General features: G+C 32.6%; 1 pseudogene; it reads right to left on the bottom strand.

The window, feature by feature from the left end:
- Positions 1–20,767, bottom strand: part of LOC122747252 — an 82,549-nt pseudogene extending 61,782 nt beyond the window's left edge.
- Positions 20,768–24,521: the final 3,754 nt, after the last annotated feature.

Genomic DNA, 24,521 nt, shown 5'->3' with positions numbered 1-24,521 from the left:
TAAAGGACCATCAACTCAAATCTCAGTAATTCTAACTGAATCAATTATGTACCATGTCTCTTATATCCTATGCCTCAGATTGGAATGCCATTTTCATTATCAACAAGGTTCCTGCCCACTGAAATTTTCACTCTGGATAATAATTTTTATGTATTTCTCATCCACAATCCATTAAAATATATTACATATTTTGTGAGTTAAGTAAGACGCCATTCCTAAAATACTGGCAATTCAACTCCTACCATTGTCTCCAACCTTCTAAGAATCATGGAATTTAATCCAAGAATATTTATGACTAAATAGAAGGCAAACATATCCTGGATTCTGTTATACTCTATCACTTATAAATCTGAGAACAGGTATTGTTTCATGTTTAAGTATCAGATATGTGTGAATACATTGATTGTTAAAAAATTGATGGTGATGGTTTTGATGACATTGAGGATGATGATGATGGAGATAATAATATTCATGCTTAAAAATATTAGAGTCATTGGATTAGGTGATGAATCCAAGATTCTATGATTCTGTATCTGTCAGGAATGGAATGAAAGTTTTCTGCATTCCAAGACAGACATATTACATTAGAGTATATTGGTAAAAATAAAATGCCTTACCTTATATCTCAGGGGAAAAAAAACAAACTAGTGTAAAAATATATGTATTTTGATGATATTCAGGAGAGTTGCTGATAATCATTTGTTCTTTGGATTAATTAAGTTCATATTCTAGCCATTTCATCATTACCAAACACAAATAATTGTGTTAATGATTAGGAATAATAATAAAAATGAAACTATAGGAGGACCTTGAAAATAAATCAAATTTCATTACTCTTTTAGTGCTTTTTAAATAATCTTAAAATATAAACCTTTGTCGTGGTCAAGACAAATAATTTATGTAGTACTTGGTAACTACAGATGTAGCCTTAGATTATAGTCTTTTTTTGGAAAAGTAAGGAAGACTTTTATTTTGGTTTGTATTATTTCATGCTTATATGTGTAGGACCAAAAGGGCTACAGTTATGGCTATTTCATTTATTTTGATGATATGCCCAGTCAATACCATTACTATGGCCCAGTCAATCATGTCCTAAACAAGATTGATTGCTGAGACAGTTGAGAGAATTGGATCACCCATGACATGCACCAATCACTTTACACAAGAATGCTACTTAAGTTTATCACTGAAATGTTGCTGTCAGCTTCAGTTTTCATGACTTGTTCATAAATAGGCATGTTTTGAAGGAAAAGGGAAACAGCTTAAAATATTTATAAAATATTTTGATCATTATGTTCAATAGGAATTCATCACTACTTATTTGCTGAATTTGATATTCATAGACATAGTTCATTTGCTCTGGGTTAATGCAAAACAAATTTTAATAGTAAAATGTTTACGTTTTCCAACTACAGCATTTTTATGTTTCCCTGAGCTCCAGGTTTATTGCTGAGCCTTTGAAAAATCAAAAGTTTAGCATGAAAAGACAGAACACATCTTTTACTTTTCTTGCTAATCTACACAGTCATGCTTCAGACAGCACTAGTCTCTTAGTTATCCACCACAAATGTAAACCGAATGAGTAGCTTTTCTTTTCCTAGTTTGAAGATTGAGAAAAAGAACATATTTCTCACATGAAAGCTTTCAGTAAATTATAAACAACTGAAAATGGCCTGAATGAAATGCCTTAAAGATGTGTTTGTTTTTTGCCAACAAACTAGCATATCAAAATCAGTGATTCTGGGCAGCTAGATGGCACAGTGCACGAAGCACAGACTCTGGATTCAGGACTACTTGAGTTCAAATCTGGCCTCAGATACTTGGCAGTTATTAGCTGTGTGACCCTGGGCAAGTCACTTAACTCCAATTGCCTCACCAAAACAAAACAAAACAAAACAAACAAAATCAATGATTCTATCAAGAAATATTAAGCACCTACTATGGATAAAAAGAAAAGAAAAATCACACATTTCCTGTACTTAAGGATCTCAGTCAGTCTATCTGGTTTTCTATTTTTTAGTGTTTTCTTCCATAGTCTTTTTACTTACCTTCTGCTAGAACAACCCTTTATTTCCATGAACTCTATACTATACTTAGTGATCGGTATCAACAAGAAAAATATTATTGACATTTTTAATTCTAAAGAATGTCAAATTAAAAAAATACTAAGTGCTTGTAATGCAGAAATTAATTGTCATATATTCTAAAATTCATAAGGCAAATATCTTGTCTACCTAGATCTTACACTTTAGTGTGGGGAAAGACATGCACAAATAGCCATAATACGAGAGTTGGTCAGATATTTTCAAATGAGAACTACAATCAATGTACTATGAGGAATCTTATATGATTCAAACTAGGCTCTCATTATTTTTATTCCTTATCTTAAAAGTATTTATTATTTTTTCAGTTACAAGTAAAGATAGTTTTCAACATTTGTTTTCTTAAGATTTTTAGTTCCAAATTTTTCTTCCTCTACTCACTTCTTCTTTCCCCAAGATAGAATACAATCTGATATAGATAATATATGTACAATGACATTAAACATATTTCTGCATTAGTTATGGTATGAAAGAAGAATCAAAACAAAAGGGAGGGGCAGCTAGATGGTGCAGTGGATAAAGCACTGACGCTGGATTCAGGAGGAAATGAGTTCAAATCTGGTCTCAGACACTTAACACTTACTAGCTGTGTGACCCTGGGCAAGTCACTTAACCCCAATTTACTCACCAAAAAACAAACAAGCAAACAAAAAACCAAAACAAAAGGGAAACCTGAAAAGGGAAAAAACAAAATAGAAAAAAAAAATATGGTTCAATCTGCGTTCTGAATCCACAGTTCTGGATGTGGAGAGCATTTTCTATTATGTGTCTTTTGGAATTGTCTTGGATCATCTTGCTTCTGAAGTCTATCACAGTTGATCATAACACAATGTTAGTGTTACTGTGTACTATTCTAGTCATGCTCACTTCACTTTAATGTAATCAAAATCATCTATTTTGCATTTCATAATAATGACTTTTAGTATCTTGTAGAGTAGCTTTCATCTGCCAAATTCTCATTTTTAAGGCATTATTTTCTCCAGTAAGCTTTTGCACTTCCTTTTCTATTTGGCCAATTTTATTTCTCCATTTGATCAATTTTATTTATTTATTTATTTATTTATTTATTTATTTATTTAATTAATTTTGTTTCGGTGAGCCAATTGGGGTTAAGTGACTTGCCCATGGTCACACAGCCAGTAAGAGTTAAGTGTCTGAGGTCATATTTGAACTCAGGTCCTCCTGACTCCAGGGCCTGTGCTCTATTCACTGCACCATCTAGCTGCCCCAATTTTATATTTTAAGGAGTTGTTTGCTTCAGTCAGTTTTTGTTCTTTTTCTAAGCTATTTTACTTTTTTCTGTAATTTTCTTGCATAACTCATTTCTTTCATTTTTTCCCATTTTTTTCTTCTACTTATATTATTTGATTTTTTAAATCCCTTTTGATCTCTTCCAAGAAGGCTTTTTGTTCTCAAAACCAATTCATTATTTCCTTTTGAGGCTTCACATTTAGGCATTATGACAGTATTGTCCTCACCTGAGTTTCTGTTTTGGTCTTTATCATACACATTGAAAAGGTGACATTAAAAAAAAAAAACAACTGAGTTTAAAAATCAGAAAAACTTAAGGCTACCATTTATTCACAGAATTGTGAGAATGATAAAGGAAAGATTGATTTCCTTTACTGAAATAAAATTAAAGGTGTATATTGCACCACTTTACAAGTAAAATATAAATAGATAAACTTAATCTCTTACACAATATCTATATATGTTCTATTCTTAATTCCAAATCTGCAGGAACCTTCTGAATCTTTTCTGACTCTTGGCTTAGATTTAATCATGCCAATACAATGACTTTTATTCAAAGGTAGTGATTTGGGAGCTCACTAGTTACCCTGAAAATTTTTTCAATGATTTATCTTGTATAATTTATTACTTATATTGCTAAAAATAAGCTTCTTATGACCCAAATTAAATGAAATATATATTAAGATCATAATATTTTGGGGGACAGCTAGGTGGCACAGTAGATAAAGCACCTACCTTGGATTCAGAAGGACCTGAATTCAAATCAGGCCTCAGACAATTTACTCTTACCAGCTGTGTGACCCTGGGCAAGTCACTTAACCCTAACTGACCTGTAAACAAAAACAAAAATCAAAACAAAACAAAACAAACAAAAAAGATCATACTCTTTTTGGACAACTTGTCTAGGCACAAAGAGAGATACAAAAATACATGAGTACAAATCCCTCAAGGATAATTAGTATGAAGATAATACATGTATACATATAACTCTGATGAAAAAATTAAATGAGATATTTAAGACACACTAAAGAGTGTTAGAAAAGTTTTTTTTTAAAGTGCTAGGAAAGAGAAAAGAATAGGAAAATACTAAGAAAGCTTAAAATGTATTTCAATTGTGCTGAAACATAGATTATATAAAAGGGAGAATAATGTGACAATATTAATAATAGTTCACATTATATCATTTAGTAAGTATTCATAACTTTGTGTGTGTGTGTGTGTGTATGCCAGATATGCATTGGGAGGAACTCTGAAAAAAGGCAAATACCTGAACTTAATGATTTCACATTCTAATTGATGAAATAGTATAATTTGTTTGAACAATATGTGTCTATACATGTATGGATGTATACTTATGTATGCTTGTATGTATTTATATTTATGGGGGAGAGAGGTGGGTTAAGGTAATTTGAGGGTATCACTGAACACATCATAAGAAGTATTTAGTAGTAGAACAGGGCCAAATCATGAAGAGATTAAATTGTCAAGCAAAGACTTGAGGTAATACAGAGTCACTGGAGATCATTGGAGTCATTGTGTGACATCTTAGGTCCATCTTACCCTATTAAAAATATGCCTGGTTGGTGGATTAAGGAAGGAATGGATTAACTTGAGGCACTTAGAAGTTCTAGGCTACAGGTAAAGAACCCTTGAACTATGATTGTGGTTATATGAATAAACAGAAGGGACATATATGACAAAGGTTTTGAAGATAGAAAAGTAGAAAAAAAAACTGACAGTGAACTGTATATGTTGGATGAGTGAGACTGAGGAATTAAAGAAGACAATGTGTGTCCTCAAAAGTAGCAGGAAAATTTACAAGGAGGGGCAAGATAAGGAATCCTGTTGTTCTAGAAATAATAAGTTTGAGATTCCTAACTAAACATTCAGTTTGAGATGTACAAGAAGTCTTGTTATACACGACTATACTTTAGCAAAGAAATGAAGCCCAATTATATAGATATGGGAATTATCTCCACTGATTTTAATAAAACATATTAGACCTTATGATATGATCAAGCACTTTGGTGACATCCAAGAGGCATCTTGTAGTAAACCACAATTGTCACCTGACTACCACTTCCATTGATCATTGTATGGAGGCAAATCAAATAGCTGAATAAATGACCTGTGACAGTTGCAGTACCATGTAATTGCATGTCTTTTTTTTTTCTAACTCAGTCCCCATAGCTATCATCTGGGTAGCAACTCATATCCAAAAAGGACTATTCAATCTTATCAACTGCTAGCAAACTGCTACTTACTAAGGCAACACATCACACTGAGGGAGAGACAGAAGGTAGTTTGTATAAGATAAGTCAAACTACCACTGCATCATCAATCAACAAAAAATCTGAAACCATGATAGAGACAGTGCAAATCCCTGAACCCAAAAGGCTTCTGAATAGCAGTTTGAAGACCTGTCCCACTTGCATTCTGTATTGAGTGGAGAAGTCATTGTGGATGACTTTTCCTTTTTCCTTTTCCACAAAATCACCAACTGCCTCTAAAATATCAATAAATCTAAGAGACCTGGAAGTGACCAAATACTCCATGGTCTATAGACCATGAATTCTGTCTCCAGTCCAGTCCTCCCTGATATCAATATGAGTAGCAGCCCAAGTGCAGATGAGATCCAGGAAAAAGTCATTTTTTTCTGCAACTAAAACTTTTGAAGATACAAAGAAGAAATCTCTTGCCATCAAAGTCTTTGCCACAGAAAAATATTTTTTTTAAAAAACTGGTATTACTTTCTCTTTAGAAATAATTTTTTTTTTGGGGGGAGCTAGGTAGTACAGTGGATAGAGCACTTGCCCTGGATTCAGGAGAACCTGAGTTCTAATCCAGCCTCAGACACTTAACACTTACTAGCTGTGTGACCCTGGGCAAGTCACTTAACCCCAGTTGCCTCACTAAAAAAAAAATCTGGCCCCTGGACCCCAACAGTGGCTCCTGTGCCCTAGGAATAGAGCTCAACTTTACAAGACAAAAAACAGGGTAAAATATGAATAAGAAAAAGCAAAAAAGACCACAACCCTTACCATAGAGAACTTCTTTGGTGACAGGAAGGACTAAAACACAAACTCAGATGAGTACTACAGTATCCAAATGCCTATATGTGTTGCCTGAAAGGGGATAATAAGTTGGTACTTAGATCAGAGTCATCTTAGAAGTGTTCAAAAAGGATATTTAAAAGGTGAAAGAAAAGTATAAATTAGGAAGGAGATAGGATGGATTGAAATACATAGTAATTATGAGTGTAAATGTGGATGACATGAACTCTTCCATAAAATGATAGACCAATTTCCCTAATGAATATTGATGCAAAAATGTTGTTGGAGATGATGTGGAAAATGTGGAACACTAATACATTGCTGCTGGAGTTGTGAACTGATAAAACCCTTCTTGAGAGCAATTCAGAACTATGCCCAAATGGCATAGTAATAGTAATGCCACTAACAGGTATGTATCCCAAAGATATCATAAAAAAGGGAAAAGGGCACACATGGAGAAAAATATCTATAGCAGCTCTCTTTGTGGTGGCAAAGATTTGGGAATTGAGGGAATGTCCATCAACTAAGGAATGGCTGAACAAGTTGTGGTATAAGAATGTAATGAAATACTATTGTGCTATAAGAAATGATTAGCAGGCAGATTTCAGGGAAAAAAAAGTGGAAAGACTTAAGTGGACTGATGCTGAGTGAAGTGAGCAGAAAAAGGTAGCATTGTACATAGTAACATCAACATTGCACGTTGATCAACTGTGACAGACTTAGGCTGTCTCAGAAATCCAATGATCTAAGACAATCCTAAAAGTCATATGATGGAAAATGCTCTCCACATTCAAAAAAGAACTGCAGAATCTTAATGGAGATTGAAACTTCTCTTTTCTTATTGTTGTTTTGTTTTTTTTTGTTGCTGTTGTTTGTTTTTTAAGTTTTTTTTTCCCCTTTTGTTCTGATTCTTCTTTCACAAGACTAATGTGGAAAAAATTTTTAATGTGATTCTACATATCTAACCTATATAAAATTGATTGCTGTCTTGGGGAGAATGGAGGGGAGGGAGGGAGGAAGAAAAATTTGTAACTCAAAATCTTTTAAAATGAATGTTGAAAACTATATGTGTAATCAGAAAAAATAAAATACTATTAAAATTGAAAAAAAATAGAAAAAGTTTTAAATGTAATTATTAAAATATGCCTTAGCATTGTACCCTAAGGACAATAAGACCTTGGTATCTGACTTCTTGAAATGTTCTTTATATGTTATCTTCCCTCATTATAATACAAGTTACTTCAGGGAAAAAAAGTACTACTTTACTTTTAGATTTGCATTCTTAGCACTCAGTATAATGCCTTCCGCATAAGCACATGCATAAGAAAAATATTATTTAATTCAAAATAGAAAGTGAAAGATAAGGTGGGTCTGTTTAGAGCCTTAGGTGAGACACATGTTTAGAGGACATGGCATAGAAGCAAAAAAGGAAATTGAGAGGGAATGGTCAGAGATAAGAGAAAGGTGATTAAATTGTCACAAAAATCTATAGAGCCTTTTAGAATTAAGTGTTGACCCACAGTGATTAATGATACATACAGGTGAAAGATGATGAGGATTAAAAAGGACCATTAGATATTAAAATATGGACATAATTATGAACTTTATAGGGAGGAGTTTCAGTTGAATAATAAGGGCAGATAGAAGATTGAAGGTTTAAAAATGACTAAAAAGTTGGAAATTAATATCTTAATACAGATGACAGTCTCATTTAATTTATCCAAAATAGGGGAAAAAATCATGCAATTATAGCTAGTGAAGATGGTTGTTCCAAGCAAGATTTTTTTTTTAAAGGATAGGGGAAACATGGTTATATCTGTTATCAGTACAGAAAAGAAGAATATAAGAGGCAAGATGGTGGAAGAAAGGCAGTGGCTCCCTTGAGCTTTCCCTAAAACCCCTCCAAACACCTTTAAATCATGCCATTAAAAAAAACCCTGGAGCAGCAGAACCAACAAATGGACAGGGTGAGGTAATTTTCCAGCCAATGACAAATTAAAATGTCTGAATGAAAGATCCATTCTATATTGCTCAGAGTACAGCACAGTCCAGAACTTGCCTCATCAGCACAGTCCTGGCTCTAGCAAACTAGGAGCAGGCCTTGGAAAAAAATGTTAGCCACTGCATTTGGGCAGCCTACAGACAGTAAGGGACTCAAACATCTGATCATAAGGAGATCACAGAAGTGTCTTTGCTGGCACTTGGGTTAGGACTCTGTTACTTTGCCCATACTCAGATCCAGGTAGCAGTCCCAGGACAAGTAGGAACAGAAGCACAAAATAGCTTGAACGCACAGTAAAGTTGGACCCTCTTATAGCACAATAGTATTTCATTACTTACAGGTTCTTAGAAGTATCTCTGAAAAGAGCTGTACAAAACCTTAAAGGTTGGAACAATGTGTCTCCATCATGGAAGCAGAGCCCCATTTTAGCAAAGTTAAATATCAAGAAATAATCTGAAAAATTAGCAAACAACAGAAACAATCCTGACCATAGAAAGTTACTATGGTTACAAGGAATATCAAAACACACTCAGCATAAAATAACAAAGCCAAAGCTCCTACATCCAAAGCCTTCAAGAAAAGTATTCATTGGTCTCAGGCCATGGCAGGGATCAAATAAATCAAATAAGAGTAGAGGAAAAAATGGAAAGAAAGATGAGAGTGATGCAAAAACAATTCATGAAAAAAGAGTCAACAACTTAATAAAAGAGACACAAAAATACTGATGAAAATAATACCTTTAAAAATGGTGGGGTGTAAGGGCAGAAAAAGCCAATGAGAAGAATGGCTTAAAAAGTGGTTTTGGCCAAATGGAAAAGGAGGTACAAAAAGTGACTAAAAAAAAAAACTCCTTAAAAATTAGAATTGAGAAAATGGAAGCTCATGACTTTCTGATAAATCAAGAAATAACAATGCCAAACCAAAATAATGAAAACAAATTGAAGGCAATGTCAAATATCTCATTGGAAAAACAACTGACCTAGAAAATAGATCAGGAAATATAATTTAAAAATTATTGGACTACCTGAAACCATGATTTTAAAAAAAGAGCCTAGACATCATCTTTTTAGAAATTATAAAGTAATATAGCCATGGCATTCTAGAACCAAAGTGTAAAACAGAAATTGAAATAATTCACTATTAACCACCTTAAAGAGATGCCAAAATGAAAACTCCCAAGAATATTAGAGCCAAATTCCAGGTCTCCCAGTTCAAGGAGAAAATATTGCAAGCAACCAAAAATGAAGCAGTTCAAGTACTGTGGAGGCTCAGTCAAGACAAAACAAGATTTAGCAACTTCTACATTAGATATCAGAAGACTTGGAATATAAAATTCTCAAGAATAATGGATCTGGGACTATAACCAAAAATCACCTACCCAACAAAACTGAGTATAATCCATTGGGCAGAAATAGACATTCAATGAAGAAGTTTTTTCAAGCATTCTTGAGAAAAAAAAAAAAAAACTAGAGGTGAGAGGTGGAGCCAAGATAGTGGAGAGAGGCTCAGAAGTTTCTTGAACTCTCCTGAGTGTCCCTCAGAAACAAAATTAAATCAAGCCTATGAAGAGATTCTGGAAATACAGAACCTAGAAAAAGACAAAGAGACACAATCTTCCAATGTAAGAAAATGTAGAAGACTTCAGGAATGATCATTCTTACTTTAGTAAAAGCAAAGCACAGAAAAGCTCAGCATAGCATGAATGGGGTCTGGGCAAGTCACTGGGAGGCTCTTGGAAACAGAACAATTCAGTACCTGAAGCCCAGGACAGCTGTGAGACTGGCCAGCCCTGGATGAGAGGTCAAAATTCCAGGTATAGAAACACCCACAGGAAATGTATGACTCAGCCAAGCCATCCCACCACAGCAAGCAAGTCCAGGGCGGTGAGGAATTCACAAGACATAGAGGCTTAAAACCAGAAAGCGAGTGAACATGTACCTATCCTCCAGCACAAAAAGTTTGCAACAGGGGACCCTGTGCCCCAGGAACAGACATCAACTTTACAAGTTTAAAAATAGGCTACAATATAAGGAAGAAATAGAAAAGGACCCTTACCATTGACAGCTCTATGGCAAAAGGGAAGCACAAAACACAAACTCAGTTGAGGACAATACAGTTAAAATGCCTATGTGTGAAGCTTCAAGGGGGAAGATAAATTGATATCAAGGCCAAAAAGCCTTCTTGGAAAAACTCAAAACGAATTTTAAAAATCAAATGAGAAAGGGGGAAGAAAAATGGGGAAATAAATGAGAGAGATGAGTTACATATGAAAATTATGAAAAAGAGTCAACAGCTTGGAGAAGGAAACACAAACATTGACTGAAGAAAACACTTCCTTAAAGAATACAATTAGCCAATTGGGGAAAAAAATGGCCAAATGGAAAAGGAGGTACAAAAGCTTACTGAGGAAAATAACACCTTAAAAATTGTAAGTGGGCAGATGGAAGCTAATGCCTCTTTGAGACAACAAGAATCAATCAAACAGAATCAAAAGCATGAAAAAACAGAAGAACATGTGAAATACCTCATCAAACAGACAACTAACCTGTAAAATAGATCCAGGAGAGATAATCTAAGAATTATTTGGCTATTTGAAAGCCATTATTAAAAAAAAAAGAAAGAAAAGAAAGAAAGAAAGAAAAGAGTCTAGACACCATATTCCAAGAAATTGTCAAGAACTGCCCTGATACTCTTCAATCAGAGGATAAAATAATCATTGAAAGAAAACAGTGATCACCACCTAAAAGAGACCCCAAATGGAAAAGTGCAAGCAACATTGTAGCCAAATTCCAGAATTATTAGGTAAAGGAGAAAATACTATAATCAGCCAGAAAGAAACAATTTAAATATTATGGAGCTATAGTTGGGATTACACAACACCTGTCAACTTCAACATTCTAACGTTGGATTAGAAGGCTTGGCATATGATATTCCAGAGACCAAAGGAGCTTGAATTGAAAACAAGAATCAACTGCCCAGCAAATCTGAGGATTGTCTTTCAGGGAAAATTATGGACATTCAATGAAATAGGAGACTTCCAAATTTTCCTGAAGAAAGGACCAGAATGGAACAGAAGATCTGATCTTCAAATATAAGACTCAAGAGAATTATACATAGTTAAATATAGGGAAAAAAGTTATTCAGTAAGGTTAAAAGGTTTATATCCCTACACAGGAAGAGAATATTTTTAACTCTTCAAGATCTGTATCTATATTTGGGCAGATGGAAGTATACATTGTGGGTATAGTTATTAAATTGACTTATGTGATAATATAAAGAAATGTAAGGGGCAGAAATAAAGGAGTATATGGGGAGGAGAGGGAAGGGTAGGTTGAATAGAGTTAATTACATCATATGAAGAGGTCCAATAAAGCTATTACAATAGAAGGAAAAAAAAAGGAGGGATGAGCATTACTTAAAACTTACTCTCATTAGATTTGGTTCAAAGAAGGAATAACATGTACACTCATTTGGATAAAGGAACTTAGCTTACACTTGAGGGAGGTCAAAAGTTATGGGGGAAGAGGAGCACTGATAGAAGGTAGGGAATAAAGAGCAGAGGAAAGGGGAAAGAAAAGGGAGGTGGGCCAATAAGAAGGAGAGTGGATTGAGGGAGGAAGGGTTCAGTAGCAAAACACTGATGAGGAGGAATAGGGTGAAAGAAAAAAATACACATAAAGGGGAAAATAGGATGGAGAGAAATGGATAGAAATAATCATTGTGAATGTGAGTAGGATGAACTCTCCCATACAATGGAACCAAATAGCAGAATGGATTAAAAACCAGAATCTTACAATATGTTGTTTACAAGAAACACTTTTGAACTAGAGAGAAATACATGGAGTAAAGGTAAAAGATTGGAGCAGAATATATTATGCTTCATCTGAAGTAAAAAAAAAAACAAAAAACCCACAGGTGTATCAATTCCTTATCACAGACAAAACAAAAGCAAAAATATATCTAATTAAAAGAGGTAAGGAAGGAAGCTACATCTTGCTAATAGGTTCAACAGATAAGGAAGTAATATCAATACTTTATACGTACATATTTATATGGATACAGCAAGGAAAAGTTAAATGAATTATAAGAGGAAATAGCAAAACTATACTAGTGGGATCTTAACCTTCCCCTCTAAGAACCAGATAAATCTAGCTACAAAATAAATAAGAAAGCATATGAAGAGGTGTATAGAATTTTAGAAAAGTTTGATATTATAGACATCTGGGGAAATTAAATGGGCATAGAAAGGAGTATACCTTTTTTTCTCAGTGGTATATGGCATGTCCACAAAAAGTTGGCATGTACTAGTGCCCAAGACCTCACAGTCAAAGGTCGAAAGGCAGAAATACTAAATGCATCATTTTCAGATCATGATGCAACAAAAATTACATGCAGTTAAGAGCCATTGAAAGATAGACTGAAAATTAATTGGAAACTAAATAATCTCATCCTAAAAAATGAGTGTCAAACATCAAATTATAGAAAGTATCAATAACTTCATCCAAGAGAATGAAAACAATGAGAACATAGCAAAATTTATGGATTGAAGTCAAAGCAGTTCTTAGGGGAAATCATATATCTCTAAATGCTTTCATGAATAAAATAGAGAAAGAGGAGATCATTGATTTGGGCATGCAAATAAAATAGCTAGAAAAAGAAAAAAAATAGAATCTCCAATTAAATACTAATTTAAAAATTCTGAAAATCAAAGGAGAAACTAATAAAACTGAACATAAGAAAACTATAGGATTAATAAATAAAAATAAAAGCTGGTTTTATGAAAAAATCAATATAATATATAAACCTTTGGTTAATTTGATTAAAAAAGGAAGAAGAAAATCAAAGAAATAAAAATCAGATCTAAATAATTGGAAAAATATCAGTAGCTCATTTATAGGCAGAGCTAATATAATAAAAAATGACAATTCTCCCTAAATTAATTTCCTTATTCCATGACATACCAATAAAAGTACTAAACATTATTTTTGGAGCTAGAAAAAAAATAAAAACATTCATCTGGAAGAAGAAAAGGTAAAGAATTTGCAGAGAACTAATGAAAAAGAAAAGATGCACAGAAAGGTGAGCTAGCCATGTGAAATCCAAGCCTATAATATAAGGCAGCAGTCATCAAAATTATTTACTATTGGCTAACAAATAGAGTGGTGGATCAATGGAATAGCTTAAGCACTGGAGATTTGGTAGTAAATGACAATATTAGTCTATTGGTTGATAAACCGAAAGACTCCAGCCTCTGGGAAAACTGAAAGATAGTATGACAGAAACTACACATAGACCAACATTTTACTCCATAATAAATTAAAAATGGATACATGATTTATATATAAAAGATGAATCATAGGTAAATTAGGAGAGGAAGGAATAGTTTACCTCCAGATTTATGGAAAGGAGAACAGTTTATGACCTAACAAGAGATAGAGAATACTACAAAATGCAAAATGGATGATTTTCATTACATTAAATTAAAAAAGTATTTGTACAAACAAAAGTAATGCAGCCAAAATTAGAAGGGAAGCAGAAAGCTGGGAAACAATTCTTACATCCAGTGTTTCTGATAAAAGTATCATTTCCATAATATATAGGGAATTAAATATATATAAGAATACAAGTCATTCCCCAATGGAGAAATGGTCAAAGGGTATGAAGAGGTAATATTCAGATGAATAAATCAAAGCTATTGCCACTTGAAAAATCATTGTTTTAGAGAAATGCAAATTGAAACAATTCTGAGGTATCACCCCACACCTATAAGATTGGGTAATATGACTGAAAAGTAGAATAATAAGTGCTGGAGAAGCTGTGGAAAAATTGGAACACTAATGCATTGTTTTTTTTTGTTTTTTTGTTTTTTTTAGTGAGGCAGTTGGGGGTTAAGTGACTTGCCCAGGGTCACACAGCTAGTAAGTGTTAAGTGTCTGAGGCTGGATTTGAACTCAGGTACTCCTGACTCCAGGGCCAGTGCTCTATCCACTGCACCACCTAGCTGCCCCAACACTAATGTATTGTTAGTGGATCTGTGATCTGATCCAGCCATTCTGGAAAGCAATTTGGAATTATGCTCAAAGCACTATAAAACTCTTCCTACCCTTTGAACCAGCAGTGCCACTACTAGGTATATATCCCAAGGAGATAATAAAAATGGAAAAGGACCCATATGTACAAAAATATTTATAGCTGCACTTTTTATGGTGGCCAAAGAATTGGAAATTTAGCACATGCACTCAATTGGGGAATGGCTAAACAAGCTGTTGTTAATGGAAAACTATTGTGCTATAAGAAATGATGAGCAGGCAAATTTCTGAAAAAAACCTGGAAAGACTTAAATGGACTGATGCTGAGTGAACTGAGCAGAACCAGGATAGCATTGTACACAGTAACAACATTATTCTGTCATGATCATATATAGTGGACTTAGCTCTTCTCAGCAATGCAAAGATCCAAGATAATTACAAAAGACTCATGATAGGAAATGCTCTCAACATCTGGAAAAAAAAAATAATTGTGGAATCAGGATGCAGGTTGAACCATAATGTTTCTGATTTTTTTTTTTTTTTAGATTTTTCCCTTTTGATGTGAGTCTTCTTTAACAACATGACTAATGCAGAAATATGCTTAGTGTGCATATACATAACCTATATCATCTTGCTTTCTTTCTTGGGGAGGGAAGAAGGAAGGGAGGGAAGCAGAAAAATTTGGAACTAAAAATCTTATGAAAACAAATGTTGAAAAATGTCTTTACATGTAACTGGAAATAATAAAATACTTTGAAGATTAAAAAATACAAGTGAAAAGAAAATTTGACTTGCAAAAACTAATCTCAAGAGATACTTAAAATGTATACAGGAAGGAAAATGATAAGGTATTTAATGAAGTTAAACTGTTTATATTTTTACATAGGAAGATGGTATTTGTAACGTGTAAGAATTTTGTCATTACTCAAGCAGTTTGAAGCAGTATATATAGACAGAGGGCACAGGTGTGAGTTGAATATGATTGTATTCTATGAAAAAAATAAAATTAAGAGATGAAAGAAGCATTCACTGGGAAGAAGGGAAGAGGAAGAATTGGGTAAATTATATCACATTAAAAAGCCAAGAAAAGCTTTTACCTTGGGATCAGAAGATAGCATAGGTCAGAGGGAGTGAGTAAACCTTAATCTCATCAGAATTGGTTCAAAGAGGTAGTAACATACACATTCAATTGGGTATAGAAATCTATCTTACAGAAAAGGTGGCAGAGAAGGGGATAATAGAATGGGGGTAATGGAAGGCAATGAATTTTGGGGGAAGGAGTAGTCAGAAGCAAAACACTTTTGGTGAGAGACAGGGTGAAAGGAGAAAGAGAATAAATTAAATGGGGGAAATGGGTTTAAAGGAAATACAATCAATAGTAGATGTAAAAAGTTTGGAGGAAGTTACTCTGATGAAAGCCTTATTTCTCAAACATGTAGAGAACTGATTCAAATTTATGTAAAAAATTCATTAACTAATTGATAAATGATCAAAAGATATGAACAGTTTTCACATGAAGAAATCAAATCTTTCTATAGCCATATTAAAAATAACACTTCTTCACTATTAATTGGAGGGATGCAAATCAAAAAAATTATAAGGTACTACTCTATACCTATCAGATTTTCTAATAGCACAAAAATAGGAAAATGACAAATATTGTAGGGGACATGTGGGAAATGAGAGATTAATGCACTGTTGGTGCAGTTGGGTACTGACTGAACCATTCTATTGAGCAATTTGTAACTATGTTCAAAAAGTCTATATAACTATCCATGCCATTTGACCTAGTAATATCCCTATTAAGTCTGAATCCAAAGATATAAAGAAAAAAAACAGGACCTATAGGTACAAAAAGTATTTACATCAGCTCTTTTCTGGTGGCAAAGAATTGGAAATTGAGGGAATGCCCATCAATTTGGGGCATAATTGAACTAAGCAAAACTCACAAAGTATTGATCCAGAAGAGACTATAGATGTATTTGTTTTCCATGAATGGTTCCGCTCTATCCTCACTTCTGTCTCTTTCAAAAGTAGAATAATTATCTGTAAAAAAAAAACAAAAACGAAAAAACACCAAAAAAACCAAGGTAACTAGAATACAGGATAAGATTCATGAAAGGGAAGGTGGAGATGCTCATGGTATCCATTTTCTGTAGAAGTTGGAGAAGGACAGGATAAATAATACATATAGTGGGGTTTTTCAGATAAGAAGGACAACGTTTTTATCTGAGACCAGAATGTAAGGTACACAGTGGAAGATGTCTGAGTGAAATGAGATAAGGGAGAAGGAAAAGCAATTATTGCTTGGAAATCTCTTTTTTTTCCATAAAATTTTAGGAATCATAAGCTCAGTTGAAAGGATGAAAAATTGCATTGGAAAGCTTGCAGTTTGGAAAAATGTCTTGGGATATTGGTATAGAAAATACATTGAGAAGAAATGTTTTCCTAGGCTCATTGAGGGTACAATTGAGATTAAAATATGCAAGTTTGTATTTAGCTCAAACAGCAGGGTTGTGTGATTTTTCCAGACAGGTCTGTTCAACAGCATGTGAGTAGGGAAAAAAAGGGGTTGGATGCATAAAATAATGAGTAACCCAGGAATAGAATTTGAAAAGGCCTTATAGGACAGAAGAGAAAGGGGATTGGGGATGGAGGATAGTTAGAGTTGAGTTAATGAACTAAAAGGACTTCAAATACCATACTAAAAAATTTGGACAAAATATTTTTTACCCCACTTTCTGTTAGTCCAGGGTATGTGTGTGTGTGTGTGTGTGTGTGTGTGTGTGTGTGTGTGTGTGTGTGTTTGTGTCTGTCTGTAGATGCTCCCACTGGCTTTAAAAGGCCCTCTTTCTGAAAAACAGCATTTTGTAAAGTGATACCAGTAGTGCTCATTGAATCATCCCTCACAATGTGTATGTCATATTTAGTTCCTCGAATTATGTCTATCTTTATGGACTGCAATCTGTTCTCACTGTAGCAAACTTTGGGACTCAGAGATTTTAAGTGAATCATGCAAAACTGAGTTTGAATATGTCAGTGGAAGAAACAGAAGAACAAAAACATAATTTGATTATTTAATTATTTGAATGATATGTATACATGTTCATAATAACATGTCAGTTGTAAAAGATCATAATAAGATAGTTACAGGTATTTTTCCATTCTATGAGGTTAATTGTTTTAACTGTTATTTTTTCCCTTCAGTAGTATGTATCATATGAATAAGGGTTAACAGAGTTTCTGTTTTTTTTCTTCTTTGATATATCTAAATAACAATAAAAACAATGGAATGTAATTCTCTGGAATTATTGAAATGTAATATTACAGGGTTCAAAATTGAAGTATCTCCGAACCCTGAGATTCTTCATAAAAAGGCTACTAGGTAAAACAAAACTAGAAGTATGGGGAATGATGATTTTTTTTAAAAGAGGAGACTATGTACAACACAATTTTTAAAATTACTCTGTTCATTTTCTGAATGTCTAGATTACAAAACCAGGTGTTTTTCCCCCTTTAATGTATTTGAATACCATAGGATTCCAGATATAAATATTTGAAAGTACTTAAGGATGATTTAATGTATTTTTATCATTTTCTTTTGTCTTTAATCATAAAAGTATTATGTAATTTTCCAGTTACATGCAAAGGTAGTTTTCCACATTGCTTTTCATAAGATTTTTAGTATCAAATTTAACTCCCTCCTTTCCTTCAATCTCATCTCCCTAAGACAAAAAAACAATCTGACTTAGGTTATATACATACAATCACATTAAACATATTTCTGTACCAGTCATGTTGTAAAAGAAGAATCAGAACAAAAGGGAAAAACATCAAAACAATAACAACAACAACAAACAATACAACCAAAAGAAGACATAGAATGGTTCAATCTGCATTCAGAACCCACAGGTTTTTGTTTGTTTGTTTGTTTTTTATTTTGTTTGGATGTGGAGAACATTTTACATCATGAGTTCTTTGGAATTGTCTTGAATCATTGTATTGCTGAGAAGAGCTGAGTCTATCACAGTTGATTGCCACACAATGTTGCTATTACTGTGTACAATATTCTCCTGGTTATGCTCACTTTACTCAGCATTGGCAACATCTGCCTGTTCATCATTTCTTGTTTTTTTTTTGTTATTTTTTTTGTGGGGCAATTGGGGTTAAGTGACTTGCCCAGGGTCACACAGCTAGTAAGTGTCTGAGGCAGGATTTGAAATCAGGTACTCCTGAATCCAGGCCCGGTGCTCTATCCACTGCACCATCTAGCTGCCCCTGCTCATCATTTTGTACAGCACAATAGTTTTCCATTACATTAATTTCCCACAACTTGTTCAGTCATTCCTCAATTGATGTGCATTCCATTGATTTCCAATTCTTTGCCACCACAAAGAGAGCTGCTATAATTTTTTTTTTTTTTTAACATGTGGGTCCTTCTCCCTTTCCTATGATCTCTTTGGGATAGAGACCTAGTAGTGGTATTGCTGGATCAAAACGTATGCAATCCCATAACCTTTTGGGCATAATTCCAAATTGTTCTACAGAATGGTTGGATCAGTTCACAACTCCACCAATAATACACCAGTGTTCCAAATTTTCCACAGCTTTTCCAACATTTATTACTTTCCTGTTTTGCCATGTTAGTCAAACTTATAGGTGTGAAGTGGTACCTCAAAGTTGTTTTCATTCACATTTCTCTAATCAATAGTGATTTAGAGCATTTTAAAAAATAGATAGCAATAGATAGCTTTGATTTCTTCATCTGAAAATTGCCTGTTCATATCCTTTGAAGGTTTATCAATTAGGGAATGACTTGAATTCTTATAAATTTGATTTAATTCCCTATATATTTTAGAAATAAGCCTTTAATAGAAACACTGCCTGTAAAAATTATTTCCCAGACTTCTGGTTCCCCTCTAATTTTGGCTGTGTTGCACCAGTTTGTACAAAAACGTTTTAATTTAATGTAATCAAAATCCTCTAATTTGAACTTCATAATATGCTCTATCTCTTGTTTGTCATAAATCGATCCCCTATCCATAGAGCTGAGAGGTAGATTATTTATTCTTCTCCTAATTTACCTATGGAATCAGCCATGTACCCATTTTGACCTTATTTTAGTATAAGATGTAAGATGTTGGTCTATGACTAATTTCTGCCATATTATCTTCCAGTTTTCCTAGCAGTTTTTGTCAAATACTGAATTACTATCCCAGAAGCTGGAGTCTTTGGGTTTATCAAACAGTACATTTCTAAAGTAATTTACTACTGTGTCTCCTGTGCCTAACCTATTCCATTGATCCTCCACACTATTACTTAAACAGGACAAAATAGTTTTGATGACTGCCACTTTATAATATAGCCTAAGATTTGGCATGGCTAGTACACCTTTTTGTGCATTTTGCTGTTTGATGTTCTTATTAGCAGAACTATTAGGTTTGAGCTAGCACTATTTTTTTCTTTTTTATAAATTTATTTAATTATTTTTAAAATTAAATGTAAAGATAGTTTTTGAGTTCCAGAATTTTGATATAAAATTAAATTTTATACATATATCAAACATAGATATAATATGCACATACACACATATATATTATATAGAATGTATATTTTCTACATTATTACATTTAGATATATATATAGATACATTCTAGTATATAGAACTTAGCATTTTAAATCCTTCCACTTCCTTTTTTTATAAACAGGCAGGTTTTTTTTTAATATAGGTAAATAACTATTTTATAAATAATATAAACATACAAATTTATATAAATAATATATGTGACAAATATGTTTAAATATAATTGCTATATAACTAAGACCTAAATAACTCATATGTGGACAACATATATATTTATGTGGGTATATAGATACATATATACATACTGTACTGAAGTCTTCTAAATAATCTCAAGTTGGGAGATTGTGTATCACAGTGTTTTTGTACATTCCTTAGCTTCAGAATCTGTTTAGAGGCTTGATTTAATGTTGTTTTGAGGGAAGCTTGGGAGAGTTCAGGCAACTTCTTGGCTTCTCTCTGCCATCTTAGCTCTACCCCCAAATATCTTGAAAAGATTTATCAATGTAACTTTTTTTTTTAAAGATAAGGAAACTAAAGTAGAGAGCATTAAAGAGCTTATCCAGCTTCACACATCTAGTAATTTTTCAGGCAGTATTTGAAGCCAAGTGCATATATTTTATCCCCTAATCCATTTTTCCTTCCTTGAGTACATACAATGTATCTGATAATGTAGTTTATATATGGTATAATGTGCTTCTCCATTGGACTTTACCATTGAAGTACAATTTATGAATTTGTAGCCCCATCGCTCTCATAATATTCTGAAGAAAAATAATTCATATTGTTAGCACACTTACTAGAAATGAATAAAGAAGCAATGGTAAAGTCAATAGATGACATCCAGGCTGATACTTACTCTGGACTTGATGTACCCAGAGACATTCTTTGGTACCTATGAAGAATATCCATTGATTGGCCTTGCAACCTGACTATAGACTAGGCATCAATATATATCATATTAGAAACTCCTTAAGAGAGCTGTTACAGATTTGCAAAAATACATTGGAAATCACATTCATATTTAACTTGTAAACCCTGTAGAAAACTTGAATGTAATGTTGCTTAATTAAGGTTAATGAAATAGAAATCAGTTGAAAGGAATCCAAAACAGAAAAAAAATCAAATTCTAATTCCCTTAACCAACTACTGAAAACAATAGCCAAAAGTTTAAGATTTTAAAATGAATCAAAGTAGAAGGCAAAGAATAAAATAAATAATTCAGCTCTTCACAAAAACTTTACTAAACAGTCATGAGAAGTTGAAAATGAAATCAGAGGTGAGAGAGAATCCTATGACAGTAGGATGTGAAATCTTTTTGTGCATCCTCAATAAATTCAATATAATAAAAAAGGCAACAGAAATTTTATATATGTATATGCATACATATAAACACACATATATGAAAAAATGATATAGATGTATATTAATAATATAAGCAGTGACTACAATTATGGCAAGGTAAATCACTGATACAAGCCTTTCAGCAAAACTGAAAGTGGCATAGCCACATGAAATTTAGAATTATTGGATTATTTATTTTACATTGGTTTAATAATTAGAAATAAATTAATATATTAGTTTATTCTCAGGGGCTGAACACTAGTACCTTTAAAAATTTCAATTTAAAAATTGACCTTTAATATTAACTCAGTTTTGTTTGTTTGTTTGTATGTTGATAGGTAGGTATGTGTATGTATATATGTGTGTATGCATATGCATACACATATACACACATGGGTGTGTATGTAAATATATATATATATATATATATATATATATATATATATATATATATATATATATATATACACACACGCACGCACACTCTTATGGAGAAATACATTATATATGTAAATATATTATATATCTATATGATCTATCTATCTATCTATCTATCTATCTATCTATCTATCTATCTATCTATGTAAGACATTCTATCTATTGACTCTACATATCTCCATATATGTGTATATATGTATAGATACATACATATATACATGTGTACATACAAGTATTAACATGTACACATGACTGTATCTATATATAAATACATACACATTCATGTATATGCATGTGCATACAAATATACATATTCATGCACACATATATGCATGTGTATATATATATGTGTGTGTGTATAACATCAAAAATGGCATTTCAAAAATTGACCCACATATAACAAGAAAGTTATTATAAATTAAGTAGTTATCTGACAATCAGCCTAAACAATTTTATAGTAAGCTAGTGGATTTTGAAGAAACCTTTGACAGACTTCCACAATAAATTTTTTTTCCAGGGCGATGAGGGTTAAGTGACTTGCTCAAGGTAACACAGCTAGTAAGTGTCAATTGTCTGAGGCCAGATTTATACTCAGGTCCTCCTGAATCCAGGGCTGCTGCTTTATCCACTGCTCCATCTAGCTGCTTCCTCCACACTAATATTTTTATTAAATATGAATATATAAAATAGACAAAATTATAATGAGAATGTTATGGTAATGTTCACAGGAAAAACTGTTCTCTATCTAAATATGTAATGAGGGACAGTTAGGTGTCACAGTGGATAGAGCACTGGCCCTGGAGTCAGGAGGACCTGAGTTCAGGTCCAGCCTCAGATGCTTAGCACTTACTAGCTGTGTGACCCTAGGCAAGTCACTTAACTCTAATTGCCTCACCAAAAAGAAATAAATAAACAAACAAACAAATGAATGAATGAATAAATAAATAAATAAATAAATAAAAATATGTAATGAAAATATGTCAATAGTAATTTAAATGAATGTTTCTTTTCTTTTTAAAATACACCATTCTAGCCCATTATTATTTTACCTGGCCTCTCCTGTATTGAATTGAGTTTGGCTTTCAAGTCAAATAGGAAATTGCAACAAAATAAACCATTAATCTTTTAATGTAAACAGTTGATATTAAATTATATGACAAAACTCAAATTTGCATTAAATAGCTTCTTGCTCTCATGAAATATTTATTGATATAACGTTATTATTTTGGATTTATAAGTATACAATTGTTGTTTTCTGAAGAAAAATGGAAAGTTAAACTTGGTCTTTTTTCTCTGAAATTAACATTGAGTTAATGACTGAAAGCAACACTTATCAATGCCTCCGATTTCTCTAAGAAATTCACATTGATCAAATTACTTTCAAGGAACAAGATGTGAGTGTTGTTATGAATTTTGAAATCTCCAAATCAAAATTCAATTGTAAAAAGATATTTGTAGGAACTAAAAATTCTGCAATACTAGTTTTAGTACACAATTTTTGAACTTTTTTATGGACCATAATCTATTTAGAAGGTAGCCTAAAATAACCTCATATAATAATAATTATGAAGCAAAAATTGTGTCATCAAAAGGCAGAAATAAAAAGATTACATTTTCTTTTTCAAAAGGAAGATGTCTGATATATCTTAAAACACATGATTAGCAATTTAATGTGCTATGGAAATATTTTTCAAGTAGTCACTACTTTATTATTTACTTTTGAAGACTGGAAATGAGTGTATTACTTTGATTAAGTTCAATCAATGATAATTCATCAGATGTATGTTGTATAAAGTCCAACTTGTATGAATATGTGTATGAGCATGAGAGAATTTATGATTAAAAATTAGGTTCTTAAAATAGAAATTAATGAAGGCTTATTCTTAAGAAGCCTAAACTCACTGATCAATTCATATTATACAAATAAATGGTAGAAATCATGAAGCATCACTATGATTTGTGGAAAGAGAGCTCTAACACTGTACCTAGGAAGGCATGATTTTGTGGCTAAAATCATCGATCAGAAGCTCAATACCCTTCATAAATGAACAGATGGTAAATTTCAGTACAAAAATTATATATATATATATATATATATATATATATATATATATATATACACACACACACACACATATATACAGTAATAGAACGACCTTGTGAATTCAATAAATAAATCATACTAAAACTATAACATTATCATACACAAAACTGTCACTTCAAATAACCATTTATAGCATTGATCTATCTTAATTTAATTAGATTTAATAATATACTTGATAAAAATTGTCACATCAAATACTCCTAATTTCAAAGTAATACAGCATTTTAAAGTATTGACAAGCCAGAGATATTACTAAAGAAAGCAAAATCATGTAGGGAGAGCAGTAGGTATATACCTTCATAATCTTTCCTATTAGAGAAGTTGTCCCAAGTTTACATTCTTTTCTGTTTTTTTTATGAAGTATTTTAGTTTTTTCCTGTTACATGTAAAGATAGTTCTCAACTTTTGTTTATACAAGCTTTCCAATTTCAAATTTTTCTCCCTCCCTCCCCTAGACAGCAGGTATATATATATATATATATATATATATATATATATATATATATATATATATACACACACACACATACACACATACATACATACATACATACACACACATATATATACACATACATACATACATACATACATACACACACATATATATACACATA

This window comes from Dromiciops gliroides, chromosome 3, assembly GCF_019393635.1.
Source record: "Dromiciops gliroides isolate mDroGli1 chromosome 3, mDroGli1.pri, whole genome shotgun sequence".
Taxonomy (NCBI): Eukaryota; Metazoa; Chordata; class Mammalia; order Microbiotheria; family Microbiotheriidae; genus Dromiciops; species Dromiciops gliroides.
The sequence above is the reverse complement of the archived record's forward strand: the minus strand, read 5'-3'. Positions and strand labels throughout refer to the sequence as shown.